The sequence below is a fragment of the Panicum virgatum genome, chromosome 7K (assembly GCF_016808335.1).
Source record: "Panicum virgatum strain AP13 chromosome 7K, P.virgatum_v5, whole genome shotgun sequence".
NCBI lineage: Eukaryota > Viridiplantae > Streptophyta > Magnoliopsida > Poales > Poaceae > Panicum > Panicum virgatum.
The window spans coordinates 29,082,590-29,094,867 of NC_053142.1; the positions used below are offsets into that span (position 1 = coordinate 29,082,590).

The 12,278-nt window shown below is 50.8% G+C and overlaps 1 long non-coding RNA gene and 2 pseudogenes across 1 annotated transcript; 1 reads left to right on the plus strand and 2 right to left on the minus strand.

Annotated features, from left to right (window-relative positions):
• The first annotated feature begins 1,278 nt into the window (after nucleotides 1–1,278).
• Nucleotides 1,279–4,169, plus strand: LOC120640792. Its single transcript, XR_005661995.1, has 3 exons — nucleotides 1,279–1,856; nucleotides 2,666–3,091; nucleotides 3,187–4,169. It is a non-coding gene; the product is annotated as an uncharacterized LOC120640792 (long non-coding RNA).
• Nucleotides 4,170–4,670: 501 nt separating this feature from the next.
• On the minus strand, nucleotides 4,671–6,193 carry LOC120640791 (annotated as a pseudogene).
• Nucleotides 6,194–8,261: 2,068 nt separating this feature from the next.
• Nucleotides 8,262–12,051, minus strand: LOC120640084 (annotated as a pseudogene).
• Nucleotides 12,052–12,278: the final 227 nt, after the last annotated feature.

A 12,278-nucleotide genomic window follows, 5' to 3' on the forward strand; every position in this document is an offset into this window, starting at 1 on the left:
CCTGATCAGTAACAAAATGTTGGGATTGTTTTTTTTTGTAAATTAGATAAAACTTGAAGTTATTTGACTCATCGGAAAGTGAGTTGCATTCTTTTTGGGATGGAGGGCTGAAATTGTTTGAGAAATTTCTTTGCCGGATGATGATGAGGCTAAGGCCTTGCATTGTTTAGTTGGAGAATTTTTAAATTTTGGAACAGTAGTATTTTTGTTGTTATTTGACAATTAATATCCAATTATAAACTAGATTCGATGTGATGGATATTGTAGGAAAATTTTTGGGAACTAAACAGGGCCTATGTGAGATGTCCTGTGAGCCTTGGTTTTGTATTATACCCCGTTCCAAATTATAAGACATCTCAAAAATTTCGGAGAGTTGAAGCAATCTCAAGTTTGATCAAGATTATAGAGAGAAATATAAAGGTTTATGATATCAAATTGATGTACTATGAAAATATAACAAATAAAGAATCTAATGGTACTTAGTTTATATAATAAATTTTATTATTTTATTATATAAATTTGGTCAAACATAAAAAAGATTGACTCTCCAAGATTGTTGGAATGTCTTATAATTTGGAATGGAGGGGGTAGGATTTTATCTTGTTCTATATTCTATAGTTGTGTTTGATGCTGTTTATTTACTGTTCCTTGGCTACTCTCGTTAAGTTAATTACTAACATACTGCATCCTGCAACATGTGTGAATTAGTGGGCGCAACATTCAGTTTTTGATCTTGCTGTCGTTGTAGAGTGGAATGGTGGCCGCTGTGTGTTTGAGTTGAGTTGGAGTGGTACGGCGCGAGATTACACAGTATAACTTAGACATTAACAATGCACACATATTCATCCCTATGAATATACATATGCAAATCTTATCTCTGATTATCTTCGAAGATTGAGTTGGCAAATCCTCGAGATTGAACACATGCGGCTCGCAGTCAACCGGAATGTTGCCTACCAACCATTAGACTACACACTCTTTCACTGTTTCTTTGTTGTTTTGCTTAGTCTGGCTCTGGACTTTTCCTCAATTTTATTTATATAAAATTGGCGGTTCTCATGCATGAGTCGTTTTAAAAATAAAAACATCCTGCAGGTGTATTCCTTTCTATTTATTAGCTAAGAGCATCTCCAGCAGACCACCGATCTCATCTCCAATGCCAAAAAAATATCATTTAGGAGATGGGGGTGCTCCACCATACTACCGAATTCATCTTCAATACCTAAATATTTTTGGCAATCGCTAAAAACTCATCCAGTCTCCCCTACATGTACGCGGGGGGGGGGGGTACAGGCTTTCCCCTATGGCCCTATCCACGACCGCGTGCCATGGAGCCAGACCCCGCACCATTCTATCCCCGCGTCGCCGCCCTGCCTCCCTCCAGCTCGACGCCGCTGCCCGGCCTTGCTCCGCTCCGCCGCCGCACCATGGAGCCACACGAGCCATCCTGCCTCCCTCCACTTCTTTCTGACCCTTCTCCTTTGGCTCCTCCCTGCCGCAGCCAAGGACAGCACCCCGTCACCGCCGCGGTAGCTGATGTTCCTCCAGTGCGCTGCGTTCGTCGAGCGCCCCATCCTGCAGCTCGTGGAGGCACCGCAGCTCGCCCTGTCCACAAGGGAGAAGCCATCCCGAACCCTCGTTCTGCCTCCTATGGAGGAACCTCGATGTGCACATCCATATCGGCGCGGCGCAAGGCACACCTGAGCAAGCAGGCGCATGGAACTTTTGCTGCGCATCTTCCTCACGCTCCTGTGCTATATCCCATGCCGCAGAGTGCGCCAACTAGCGCCCCCCACTGCAGCAGGTGATGCTGACATGGACGATGCCTACCATATGCTCGAGGAAATGCCTCCAAGGTGAGTTGTTAACTTCTTTGCTTGCTGAGTTCTTGGATGGGATTTGTATTGCTTTGCTCTTGATGATACTTGTTAATCATGTCTTTCTCTAGAACAAGAATTAGGGAGTCAGTTCATCTAGCATCTCTGACAATATATATCAGTTGTCAATAACAATGTTGAGAGGCTAGAAATATGAGTTCTTGGTAAGTTCTGTCTAGCCAGGATCTTTGCCACACCCATGCGAATAAGCTTCCTCCTTGAGAAGGATGCAGAGCAATTTGCTGCCATGGCCGGTGTGGAGGTCATACCCAGCAGCCATGGAGGAAAGCACAGCATGGTTGAGCGCAATTCCCAACACTATGTGCTCAACGATGATGATATTCACTGGGTGCTCTAGGAACTTCTTGCTGCCCTATTCACATCTGCATATATACTGAGTTCGATATGCACTATTTATTTGTTTAAATAAAGAGAATGCTGCAAAGTAGACGTGTCAATCTTGGACCTTCTAGGAATAGTGAGAGGCATAATATTGTTTTCTAGGAACAGGTGCTCTGCTTTATCAAAGACAGGAGAAGTAGTTAATCAAGCTTGATTCAGTAAATTACACCGAGCAATACATCTAGTTTACAAGTGGTATTATAATTCCACTCCCTTTCTATGATTCAGTAAATTCGTAGGGGAGTGCATGAAAACCAATGCTTGTAAAATTGTATTGGACTACTATTTCTAGTTTAGAAGTGATAGAATTATTTCTTTGCATTTATAGCTCTCAAGTTTAATGGTGAAGATGATTGGTTAATTTTGTTATAATTCCATATATGCAGTGATCCAATGGCTAGCGGTGGTTCCTTTACGGGTATGCTGAGTGATGATGTTGGTATAGATGATATCTCCTTTTCAATGCCATATGAACAAGAGAGATATGCTCAACAGGATGCTTTGACATTCCTATACCAACTGCAAAAAAAGCTCGTCAGTCAAGATCATCCAACTACACAACACAAGAGGATGAGGCACTAGTCATGGCTTGGGAAAGTGTAAGTCTGGATCCAGTTAAAGGGAATGAACAAAGCAGCTGCACCTATTGGAAGCGCATATATGACCACTACCACCGCAACAAAAAGTGTGCGTCTGACTGATCTCTTAATTCACTTCAACATCGGTGGGGTACAATTCAAGAATGTTGCAACAAGTGGGCAAGCTCGCAAGTTGAGCGCCAAAGTCCAAGTGGTGTGCCGTACCAAGAGCATGTGAGTAATTGATCCCTAGCTAATTTCCATCGCGATTGCTCATAATATATTGCTAACATAATATATTGCTAACTAATACTTGCTCAATTTGGTAGATCAACATCGCCCAGGAGCGATACAAAGAAATGGATCCACTTAAGAAAGGGAGGCCATTTGTCATGCTACACTGTTGGGCCCTGCTACAACACCATCAAAAGTGGCTGAAAAGGAAAGATGAAGCTCCACCAAAGAGGCAAAAGTCAACCAACTCAATAGAGTTTGCTGGTGTTGAAGATATTGATGAAGATGGAGTACAAAATGAGGATGGGAGAGGCAGGAGTCCAACTCCATGCTCGACAGGACCTACAGATAAGAGACCCCCAGGAAGAAAAGCTTCAAAAGAGAAGTTAAAGAAAGGATCAGACAGTGGTATCTATAAGGAGATGTTTCAAGAAATGATCACAACAAGAAAAGAAAAGAAACAAGAAAATGAAACAAGGTGGATGGAGGTTAAAGCAATGGAGGAGCGAAAGGCAACCATCGAGGAGCGGAAGGCAACCATTGAGGAGCGCAAAGTGGCCATTGAAGAGGAAAAACTGAGGATCATGAGCAAGAAGGCGATGAACAAAAAGTTGGAGCAGGAACAAAAGATCATATTCATGGACAGCAGTTGTCTGGATGATGACCAAAAAGCATATGTGAGTGCAGTGCGTGCGCAGATATTAACAGCTCGAATTGGCACGTTTGTGGGTGGAACGTCAGGTGGTCTCACAAGAAGTTCGTGCTGAGCTTCATGATTTTTGCTGCTGCCTGCTACATGGTTGCCCTGCTGGTTTTTTGGAGAAACCACTTGCAAACCTGTTATTTGGATATTACTATGATGAGATTGAGTGTTCATATATCTCAGATAAACATATATAGTACTGCAGACCCGGTTGAACATTTGTGGCAACTTTATGGACAATAGTTTAGTTCCTATTATATGCTATCTCTTTTCTTTAAGGATATACTACTACCAGATTTGATCAGGACAATACCAGCTTTTCAACGGACATGCATATGATCCTAGTTCATGCAGAATTGCAACTGAATTGTATCATGCATGGCCTCTCTCCTTCAATTCAGTTTGAGTCTCTCTTTTCTTTTTCATTTTTGCAGATGAGTTCACTTCTTGGGGGGTTTTTTTTTCGGGCCATCCCATGTTAACGATGTGTCCGCTATTTCAGCTTCTTTTGCTCAATTATATTGTCACTGATTGGCATGGCAATGTGATTTGAATTCAAAATTTGAATTTCAAATTTATGAATTTGAAATATTGTCTAGTTATATGTGAGCCATTAAAAATGTTTGAACTATTGAGATGCGAAAGTATAACTAAAAGAGAGTGTATATTCATAAGAGGAAGAGAGATGGAAGAAAAGGAAATATAGGGTGGGAGGTTTTGGTAATCTGTTGGAGGAGATGACAAAAAACTGCATTACCAATAATAGGGGAGTACCCTACAAATGATTTTAGGAGATGAGGTTTTGGTAATCTGTTGGAGATGCTCTAACTGGTGCCGTACATGAGAATTTGGTCTGCCATCTTTGATAAAATCGGGAGAGCGAAAACCTAAAATAAGGTATAATATTATACCACATAACAAGTTTACATTGCCTATAAGACAAAACAAGTTTATTCGCGGGATTATTATTCAAGGATGGGCGCTAGAGCTTGAGGCTCTCGAGGAACCCTGTCCTCTTGGCCAGGGCACTGAACCTGACCTTGAGGTACTCCAACCTGGGGATGGACTTGTAGCGCGCCGCCTCGGCTGCTCCCCCGCGGAGCAGGTCCGGCAGCGGCGCCACCAGCCCGCCGACGGAGGCGTCCTGGAACACCACTGCCGTGGTCCGCCCCCGCCTGGCGGCGTCGGCGACCACCCGGTGCTCGACGCTCCGGTACGCGCCGTTGGTGAGGATGTGGAGGATGTCGCCGACGTTGACGACCAAGCCAGCGCCGCCCGGCGGTGGGCGCACGGGGAACCACCGCCCGCCCCGCAGCACCTGCAGCCCCGGCGTGTCGTCGGCGTGCAGCAGCACCGCCAGCGCGAGCCCGTCGGTGTGCGCCGTGTTGCCGATCACCTTGCCCGGGTGCCGGCACGGCGGGTAGTGGTGGATCGCCACGCTCTGGCGCTTCCCGGCGAACGCGCCCACCAGCGCCTCCCGGCCGACGCCGCGGTCCGCAGCCATGGCGCCCAGCAGCCGTGCCACGAGCTTCGTCACCGCCGCCGAGGCGCCGGGTACTCCTCGAGCGCATCCCTCGAAGAATCAAATCAATGGAATCCATACAGAATTAATTAACAAGCTTCCAGCAGCTTGCATGCATACAGATGATTGATCGAGTATTGAAACTGATGATTAGAGCAAGATCATGTGTCAAGATTGATTACCTGAACATTGGTGGATTTGTTGGCCAGAGCTCCATGTTCCTGTCCTGGACCGGCTGGGTGATGAGTATCACGCTCTCCGCCCAGTCCAGCTTCGACAGCCTGCTGTAGTGGTGGCCGTAGCCCTCGAAGCCGTCGCCTCGGACCGCCACGGCGTTCTTGCCGTCGAGTGGCAAGCCGAAGAACCGCACGGTGCTGTCCTTCATCCGCTGCATCGCAGCCTCGTCGACTCCATGGTTTGTGAGCTGCAGCAGAAACCAATGCAAACAAATTAAAGCTGTCGTCGTCAGGACTCTGAAAAATGCGACAGGTAACTGCAGGTGCAGTAGTCCTTGCTTGGAAGAAACCCCAGTCTCTGCAAGCAGAGCCAAGCTTCGACGTCTCCGACGCCGATGACTCGGGGTCGAGAAGCCTCGCCATGTCGACGACGGGCAGCTCGTGGGGCTCGTCTTCACCGACGACGGCGCTGGCACGGTGCTCATTGGTTCGGATGTACTTCTCGGGGATATCCCCGGAGTCGGAGGTGAAGGCGTCGTCCGTGATCCCGTCCCTGTGGACGATCTTGTTGCTTGCAGCCTCCATTGTTCCGCTTCTCCGGCCGCCCCTTTGGTTCGGCACAGAACCACACGGCTGCCTTTCTATAGGCTCACACAATTTCTATCTGATTGAGCCATTGAGGTAATCTAACTAGTACACGTGGATATTGCCCTCTTGCCACACCTAAATTTTATGCATGCAAAAAATTTGACCACTTTCAAGGGTGTGTTTTAGTATTCAGGTATTTTAGTGGAGTTTAACGGATGATTTTTAATAGTTACACCATTTTTTTTGAAGTACACCAATTATATTTAAGCTACACCAAAAGAATCACTTCATGTCTCGTTTAGATGCACCGTGTAAAGTTTTTGAAAGGAATTTTTTTTTCACAGTTGAAGTATTAAATATAAATTAATCACAAAACTAATTACAGAACTCGTCTGTAAACTACAAGACGAATCTAATGAGCCTAATTAATCCGTCATTAGCATATGTTTACTGCAGCTTTACTGTAGCAATTTAGTGTCTAATCACGACCTAATTAGATTCTTTTCGCAATTTACAAGCAAACTGTGCAATTATTTTTTTTTATTTTGTCTAGATTTAATTCTTCATGTAGGTGCCGCAACATTCTTTTGGAATTTTGAATTTTGGATCTAAATAAGACCAGCATGAGAAGAGAATGGTTCCTATAGTACTTTGTCTTTAGTAGAGGAGGTTTGAAGAGGCGCTAATAATTAAAGTATTACATCTACAAAGTAAGTTTAACTTATGCATAAATGAATTATAATTCTGATATTAACTAAGGATTGTATAATAAAAGGCATAAACAAAATTTTAATTATTAGCTGTAGTATGCTTGAATTTTTTTCTTGACACGTACTTTATCATCCTAACAAAGCACATATTTTGGTACATATTTCAAACACTAAAATTCAAGTGTTTTAGCCACCTTATTTAAATGCTTTAGGTGAGATTTCACTCGGCTTGAGGTTTATGCACACGTGGTATGTATTTCTTGTCCACTCGAATGTTATCTAGTCAGGGCTAAGGAAGCAAGACCTTACGAACCACAGAGTCTTCATTACTGTCGTTACTTTGTTCAACCATTAGAACCACTGGTTTGTGACCCTGATTTTTTCTTTCTATGTTCGCAAGTGAATGTAATTTTTTTTTTTTGCAAAACACAACAGACGCGATACCCGCATGCACGCACCCTAAAAATACACAAGAGCGACTTAAAAACTAAGAAAGTTAAGGATATTATTACTTTCTATGTCGAAAACAACCAATTGCACTCCAAATCTCATGATATGTGGCTTTATCTGACGAACATCATTTAGGGACCAATAATATCACCCAAATGTCAGCAGTATGTGTCGGACTGGGATGGGGGAGGATATTTTAGAATGAAGAGAGTTGTCCCTCCGTCTCAAAAAGAATGTAAATCTCGTTTCCCGAGGAGTCAAATAATTTCAAGTTTGATCGAATTTATACAAAATAGTATTAACATTTGTGTCACAACATAAATATCTTTAGATTAATCATGTAATATATTTCTATACTACATTTATACGGAGACATAAATGTTAGTAATTTTTTGAATAAATTTGGTCAAAATTAAAATAGCTTGACTTCTCGGAAAATGAGATTTATATTCTATTTGAAACGAAGAGAGTAGCTTTTTTGTTCTATCATTTGAAACGAGCGGAGTAGCTGTTTTGGCCCAAGGAAATGCAAGGGAAAGAGAAAGGTGACTATAACTACTCGAGTTTTTTTAGATTACACAGTACAATAGACACTCACAACGCAAGCACACACAACCCTATGACTATGAATGCATACACGCAAACTCTACTCATATGAGCATCTTCGATGTTGAGTTTTGCTGTCGACGGAAATGTTGCCTGCCATTGAAAACACAACGCCGTTAAATCCTAAAATATTCACTCTGACGGAGAGTCGAACCAGGACATTTGGTGCTACCTAGGCTCTTGTAACCACTAGCCTATATGCTCTTTCGCTATAATTTCTCGAGGTTGATTAAAAACTAAACATTTAATCTAAAAAAACTAAACAACATCTGCTTGAGTATACCATTAGCTTCTTTATTATTTTGTTGTGAATGGCTCCTAGGCATCATGAATTCAGCGATGGCTGATCGTATATGAAAAAATGGCATGTGGGGTAGCCCGGGACAAGGTGGCGGCCGTCGGCCGGCGGCGAGCTTCACTCACGGGCGCACACTATTATCTCGACAAACTTGCGGAAGTTGATCATGGATCCGCCGTCGAGCCGGAACGCCTCGTCCACCTCGGCCCGCAGCTCCCGCGCCCTGGTCCTCATCCGGGCCCCGTCCTTGCCGGAGAGCAGCGACGCCACCGCCGCCGCCACGCCGGCGCGCGTCATCAGCCCGTCGAACGACGTGCCGAAGCGCCACTGCTCCGCCACGGTGCGGGCGTTCATCTGCTGGTCGCCGAACAAGGGGCGGCACGCCATGGGCACCCCGCCCGACACCCCCTCGACGACCGATCCCCAGCCGGAGTGCGCCACGAACGCGCCCACCTCCGGGTGCTGCAGCACGGCGGCCTGCGGCGCCCACGGCACGACGAGGCCGCCGGCGGAGCCCTTGCTGTCCCCGGCGCGGCCCAGGAACCCCGGCGGGATCAGCGGCCACGACTCCTCCCGGAGCGACCACAGGAAGGGCGCACCGCTGGCCTCCAGCCCGGCGGCCAGCTCGCGCAGCTCGTCCGGCGGCGGCGCGGCGCCCGTGCCAAAGCTGACGTACACTACTGCGCGTTCGTGTCGCCGGTGGTCGAGCCAGGCGAGGCACCCGTGGGGGTCGTCGCCGGCCGCCGGGGCCGCGGCCCGATGGCGAGGGCGGCGGCGACCTCCGCCGGGTAGAGGCCCGGGAACGCGTTGAGCGCGACGGCGGTGGCGGAGCGGGGCAGCCTCTGCGCGACGCGGCGGCGGAGGAGGCTCATGACGCGGTGCATGTCGCCGGCGGCGTTGGGAGGTCCCGAGGCCCCGGTGGGAGGTCAGGAGCTCGTCGCCCCTGCTCGCCGCTGCAACGATGAGAGAACGAACTGAGAATGCATGGGCTCGAGAGTTCTTCTTCTTCTTCTTCCTCGGCGGGGGTGTTGGTGTCTTGGTGATCGATCGCACCGTGGCCGCCGATGTCCTCGCGCAGCGCGTCGCCGCGGAGGTGTGCCAGGAGCGCGCACGGGCCGCCCGTCCAGACCGCAACCCAGGGCACCCCGGCGTCCGCGGCCATGGACATGAAGGCGTCCCCGACCAAGCAGCTCACCCTCGCGGCCCCCGGCGCCGCGGCGCCGGCCGCTTCCAGCGACCGCTCGAGCCCGCCGGCCTCCGCGGCCTCCACGAACAGCTCCATACGGCGCCACGCCGGCGTCTCGTCGTCGTCGCCTTCCCCGCCGCCCCCCGTCGTGACCTCCACGATGTTGGGAATAAACCCATCGCCGTGACTTGACCATGGCGACGGGGGTGTGCGTGTGTTCGTGCCTGGCAGCGTGTGTGCGCACCAGGGCGTGGTGTGTGTGCGCCGAGCGCGTGGATTGTGCGCGCGGGCGTCGTGTGTGTCCAGTGCGTGTGTGTGCACGCAGTACGCGGCGTGATCGTGAGCGCGATCGAGGCCCTGGTCGTGTGGGCGATCAAAGGCTGGAGTGGTGATGCGATCCGCGTTGGACGCGTGGACGTAGAAGTCGTTAGGAGCTCCGCATTGGGCGCGGCATCTCAGTCCGTGGCGAGTGCGCGTCTGAGCGCGTCATGAGCGCCGTGGCGAAGCTGGCGCGCCCGTGCCGAAGTTCTAGGCTAGGGAGTGGGTCGTGTGGGCGTCCCTGGGGCTATAAAACCCCGTTGTACTCCATTGATGATGCCTGCGAGTTGAATTGGAGAGCGGCGTCCGGCGCCGTGCGTTAGAGCGCAAACTCGTCCCGCGGTACTGTTCATCTTCCCCAACTCGCCAGCCCAAATTCGCGCAGTGTGGTGACCAATTCATGAGGCTAGTGAGTAGGTGAGCTAGAGGGAGACGAAGTGCGTAGGCTGCGCATCAAATTCTTGGCCGGGGATCGCCGGAGGTGTGAGTTCACCGTCGACCCCCCGGCGGAGCTCTGTTCGTCATTCGCGGCGGCAATCGGGGAGATCCAACATTTGGCATCAGAGCCGGCGAGGTCCACGCACCATGTCGTTGCCACCGGAGCGCTCGTTGTCGCCGCTCCATCGTCGCGGTCGCTCTCCGCCGCGGAGGGTGCGGACCCGTGACGTCGTCATGGAGCGGGTCGCGACGTCGAGCTCCGTCAGCTATCCGGTGTTGGCGCCGTCGAGCTATACTGCATGGGCGATCAAGGTGGAGGCGATCCTTGATGCGTAGGGGCTCTGGGAGGCGGTGGCACCGGCGGACGGCGAGGAGGTGGATGTGCGCAAGAACAAGGCGGAGCGGGCCCATCTCCTCCAAGCTCTGCCAGAGGATATTTTGATGCAGGTGTTGACCAAGCCGACGGCGAGAGAAGTGTGGGAGGCGCTCAAGACGCGGTTCATCGGTGCGGATCGTGTGCGGACGGTGCGCCTTGCCACGCTCAAGGGGGAGTTCGACTCCCTGATCATGGCGGACGGCGATGCATTGGACGAGTTCGCGGGGAAGATCAGCGCCATGGCCGCATGGTTCGCCAGCCTAGGGTCCACGCTGGACGATGCGGGCATGGTCAAGAAGTTGCTTGACTCGGTGCCCGACCGACTATACCCGGCGGTCGCGGGCATCGAGCAGTTCTGCGATGTCATGGTCATGCCGTTCGAGGAGGCGCTTGGGCGGCTCAAGGCGTTCGACGAGCGGTCAAGGAGGCGCGCTCAGCTCTCCGGCGGTCAAGGCTCGTCAGGTGGCCAAGACGACGGCGGGCGGCTCCTGCTCACGGAGGAGGAGTGGAGTGCACGGCGCAAGGCGAAGTCGGGCATCGGCAAGTGCTTCAATTGCAGTGTCTGTGGGCATTTCGCCCATGATTGCCGCAAACCAAAGAAGGAGGTCGTCATGGCAGCCACGACGGAGGTCGACGACGAGCCGGCGTTGCTCTGAAGATCCGGCGTTGGCGGCGCTGGGTTTAGGGGGTGAATGTTGGGAATAAACCCATCGCCATGACTTGATCATGGCGACGGGGGTGTCCGTGTGTTTGTGCCTGGCAGCGTGTGTGCGCACCAGGGCGTGGTGTGTGTGCGTCGAGCGCGTGGATTGTGCGTGCGGGCGTCGTGTGTGTCCAGTGCGTGTGTGTGTGCACGCAGTACGCGGCGTGATCGTGAGCGCGATCGTGGCCCTGGTCGTGTGGGCGATCAAAGGCTGGAGTGGTGATGCGATCCGCGTTGGACGCGCGGACATAGAAGTGGTTAGGAGCTCCGCATTGGGCGCGGCATCTCAGTCCGTGGCGAGTGCGCGTCTGAGCGCGTCATGAGCACCGTGGCAAAGCTGGCCCGCCCGTGCCGAAGTTCTAGGCTAGGGAGTGGGTCGTGTGGGCGTCCCTGGGGCTATAAAACCCCGTTGTACTCCATTGATAATGCCTGCGAGTTGAATTGGAGAGCGGCGTCCGGCGCCGTGCGTTAGAGCGCAAACTCGTCCCGCGGTACTGTTCATCTTCCCCAACTCGCCAGCCCAAATTCGCGGAGTGTGGTGACCAATTCTTGAGGCTAGTGAGTAGGTGAGCTAGAGGGAGACGAAGTGCGTAGGCTGCGCATCAAGTTCCTGGCCGGGGATCGCCGGAGGTGTGAGTTCACCGTCGACCCCCCCGGCGGAGCTCTGTTCGCCGTTCGCGGCGGCGATCGGGGAGCTCCAACACACGAAGCGCAGGTTCCACGAGACTACCGCGCCGCGGAGGAGCCGCTCGAGGGAGCCAGAGGTGGAGAGGAAGGAGAAGGTCGCGGATGGCGCCGCGGTGGCAAGGGCGCGCGCGACTGCGAGGAGCTTCGGGGCGTGGGAGCTGAAGGGGAAGGCCACCACGGCGACATGCGGAGACCCCATCGTAGGTAGCAGAACAACCGGAGATGTGTTGCGAAACAGACCGGGTTCCCGAAAGGTGAACCCGACACTCTGTATTGTCGTGATAGTCCCTGGATCAGTAGCTATCACATACAGAACTCATTTCAATTGAATATCACAGACATAACTCACGTTTACAACATCACATGGGTTTATTTATTACATAATCCAAAGGATTGTAATACGAATCTCGGAGTACAAGCCCCTTG